Here is a 4,097-nt window from a genome sequence, read left to right as displayed (position 1 = left end):
ATTTCACTGAATGAAACTTAAACTTAATGGCCATGTGTTTATGTGATGCATACAGTTTCAAGGTTTATTCCACAGTCTTGATAACAGACCAGTCTCCAGTACTAACTGGCTACAGAGTTATCATTAGTTTGCAAAAGTTCAACATTTTAGCTTCCTACTTGAACATAAACTTGTTTTTTCACTATTTTTAAGACTTCCAAGTAACGAGCTTCTTGATGTACCATTCGCCCACTGGATTGAACCAATAATGCTGAAAGTTTTACTGCAAAAGCTGCAAAAGCAAATTTATCAACTAGTGACAGACACTGTTTTAAAGACCCAAATGATCTTTAGTTAAATAGTAAAGCCCAAATGCTGACTAGTTGATTGTTAAGGTGAAAGATTAGTAAAATATCCTTTGAGAAGTCAACTAAATATTTTCAAAAATCTAATCTAACATGTCTAAAATACATGGTGAACACTTTTAGGGCAGATTGTACTTCTACATAAACTATTTGAGCCACAGCACTGAAACAGTTTATGCATAAAGAGCAAGCTACATGTTAAGCACATTGGGCTTTTTGTTGGACAAGCTGATAGGTAAGATGCCACAACTGCCTTCTATACCTATCAAAACATCTAAAAACACTTGAATCCTGTTTATTTCAGCTTTCGCCCTTCTCCGTCCATCATCTAGAAGTATGTTTCTTCTTCCATCGCTCCAAACTCTCTGGATAATCATCGTCTTACAGTTCTTTGCACACGTCTTCCACGTCTCTTTCCTTCTACATGTAATGTCTGGGGAACCCAGTATTCTCACTGGCACATACCGATGTGAATAATAATCTGATTGCGGCCTGAATATGAGGATTTCTTAAAGGTTTGCTGTCTTGGTGATTCTACATTCAATATAATTAAGGCTCTCTAAAGGTTTTTTTTAATGAGTTCAGTGAACATTTTGTGTTTGAGTGCACAATACCATAAACAATGAGTATTATATTGGAAGCTCATATTTTGAAGTTCTGGATTCAAACCTGTAATATTAAAAACAGAAAATTTATAAAAGCTTTCCAACAAGTTCCAATCCAATCCAATCCAACTTTATTTATATAGCACTTTTAAAAACAACAAAGTTGACCAAAGTGCTTTCCAATAATAAGTTGTACAGTATAAGAGCAAGTTAGAATCCCTCCTGCACTCTCTTGATTTCAGGCTTTAGAAAAGCCAAGTTGTGACAGAGACTGGCCAAACCAGAGTAAGTTAATAGTAACAGGTAGGTAGCAGCAGGGGTTAAAGGGGATTTTGCATGTGGGGGAACCCTAAGATCAGATATAGTGATGCCATGAGGGGAGAAGAATTCCTTGGAAATAAGTCACAATAAAGTTTTTCTCTGTGTACGGGCTGTGATTGACTGGGGTGTTATGCTGCCTTGCTATTTATGGAACTGCATTCAGCATGTTATAAGAAGATCTTATTGTGACGTGTCAGTGTGTGGCTGGAACAGTGTGGACCTAAACTGCAGACACTCAGAACAGCTTTGTGTCTGGAGCTCAGGGCCCTGTTTCAGGAAGCCGGTTTAGTGGAAAAACTGAGTAAGTATACCCTGAGTTAACAAAAACTCTGGGTTTTCGGTTTCACAAAGCGAGTTCAGATGAAGCCTGAGTGAGTCACTATGACGACACACGCCGTGAAGCTAACCTGCCCCCTAGCAGGTTTACTACAACTAACCCTGACTGTCTCCGCCCCTTTGTCGGAAACCTGACAGTAGGAAGTGTCAGACATGGCGTGTCCCTTCCTTGAAGAGCCAGTAGATCGTGAAGCCCAAATTCTCCGCAGAGCTCTCTGCCGGGAGAGAGTGATCAGAGCGCGTTTGGACATTTTATCATTTCCTGATGATTGTCTGTGTGAACGTTACCGTTTCTCAGCACAATCTATAATTTATTTGGATAACATCCTCAGGCCATATATTACGCATGTGACACATCGCGGACATGCTCTCAGTTCTGTACATATTATTTGTATTGCACTTCGGTTTTTTGCAAACGGGAGCTTTCTGTATAATATTGGTGAAGCTGAGCACGTTTCCAAGGCTACCGTCTGTCGGGCAGTCAGGAATGTTACAGTTGCACTGAAACGTCTCCTGTACTCGTTTGTGGTGTTCCCCGGTCACAGACCCACAAGATTCATCAAAGAGGGATGCCACAAAATTGCAGGTATCAGGATGACCAAAACTTAATTTATGATGTGGTGATACTTGAACTACTACTTAAATTTTACATTTATTTTCAGGGTTCCCAGGCGTGATTGGCTGTACAGATGGCACTCACATTCCAATCATTGCTCCTTCAGTAAATGAAGGAGACTATGTGAACAGGAAGTCTTTCCACAGCATTAATGTACAGGTACATAGTTCCCTGTAGCATTTCAAACTAACAAATTATTTCATCATAGTAATGGATGCTAATTTGTGTTCTCTGCACTGTGAAGATCATATGTGATGCTGCCAACATTATCACAAATGTGGAAGCCAAGTGGCCAGGCTCTGTCCATGACTCACAAATATTCCGTGAATGTACACTGAGCACAAAATTTGGACATGGTGAGTTGAAAATACTTTAAAATATATAAAGACCAATTGCTTCAGGGACATTTGAACTGAAGTGTATCCTTCTGTCTTAGGAGAGTTCACTGGCTACTTGCTTGGTGATAGGGGGTATCCATGTTTACCCTATTTGCTTACCCCTTACCCTGACCCTGAACTGGGCCCACAGCAGCGATATAATCTGGCTAATTGCAGGACAAGAGCCAGAGTTGAAATGACTATCGGAATGCTTAAGGCCCGGTTCCAGTGCCTGCAAAGACTCAGGGTCACCCCAGAAAGGGCATGTGACATTATTGTGGCATGTGTGATTCTTCACAACATTGCCACAATTAGAGGAGAACACTGTCCTTCTGAACCAAACAGCAGTGATCCAAACCATGAACATCCTGACCCTCCCACGGACATACAAGATGGAAGAGCAGTCAGAGTAACATGCTACTGTCATCACATTACAGTTACATCTGTCAGTAACCCAGTAATATAAGGCATGAACAAAAAAGCAAACAAAAGACACAACATATTTTTCTTCCTTCTCACTTGCGCTACAATCAGCTGATTTCAAGTCACACATAGAGGAAAAAATGGTGTCTCCAACTTCTGAGTAGTGACGACATGGATATTTCTTTTTAATATAAGAAAGGAAATTACCAAATAATAAAAACAATGATGAGCACTTCAGCTTGTGGGATTACATCCTCTGTAAAGTTTTCTACAGTCGAATCACTTCAGTGATGGCTTTGGAGGCTTGTGATGGCATCTGGAACTATAGCCTAGGAGTTATATTTTTGATTTTATGTGACAATGATCATGTTACAGAGGAATGTAAAAGTAATGTAATGAGTAGTATAAGCAAATTACATCCTCCAGTCGGTAATTAATCGCTTCGCATTTCTGTATAATGGCTGCAAATGTAAACACTATATTTTAAAGTGTTTGAGTAATATCAACACATAACAACAAATCAGGAATAACAATCGGAAATGTGTCAGTTAAACGTTTTGCAATATTTTACATTTTTACCCCCGAGTCAGTCTGGCTGGTGTTATTCGTTATCTGAGCTGTCAATATGCCAGGCATCTACATCTATTTACTGTGGAGGAGGCTATTAAGTTTTGTGAAAGGAGTTTCATATCCGATGAGTGAGTGAAGCTCACTTCTATCCGGTGGCAGTGAGTTTGAGTTGAGTTACTGAACACATCTTGAACTTTTCTCTATGTAGGGACTGTTTTTGTCTGTGTTAGCTGCTGTTAGCTGGTGTTACTGAAATGTTTTCAGACTCAAATCCCCATATGATATGCAAATGCATTCAAACTGTTTATCAGAAGGAAAGGATGATTTCTAGGACACTCAAGCCTATTGTTATCTGGTATAACATTAGCTTATAACCAGCTGTGACACGATCTGTAATAAATAAATTCATATTCTTGTTTTATAGCCTTTACTTGGATTCAGAAGATGGGACAGAAGAGAAAAAAAGAGATTGGGGTAGAGATGAGGAAGGAAAGAGGAATGGTGG

General features: G+C 39.5%; 1 long non-coding RNA gene across 1 annotated transcript; it reads left to right on the top strand.

Annotated features, from left to right (window-relative positions):
- The first annotated feature begins 1,617 nt into the window (after positions 1-1,617).
- On the top strand, positions 1,618-2,997 carry LOC146698975 (uncharacterized). The gene is made up of 3 exons (XR_014922914.1): positions 1,618-2,381; positions 2,467-2,578; positions 2,659-2,997. It is a non-coding gene; the product is annotated as an uncharacterized LOC146698975 (long non-coding RNA).
- The last annotated feature ends 1,100 nt before the right edge of the window (positions 2,998-4,097 follow it).

This window comes from Copadichromis virginalis, linkage group LG11 (assembly GCF_057382275.1).
Source record: "Copadichromis virginalis isolate Kocher_CV1m ecotype Utaka linkage group LG11, C_Virginalis_male_GT1.1, whole genome shotgun sequence".
Lineage (NCBI taxonomy): Eukaryota > Metazoa > Chordata > Actinopteri > Cichliformes > Cichlidae > Copadichromis > Copadichromis virginalis.
This window is presented reverse-complemented; position numbering and strand designations above follow the sequence as displayed.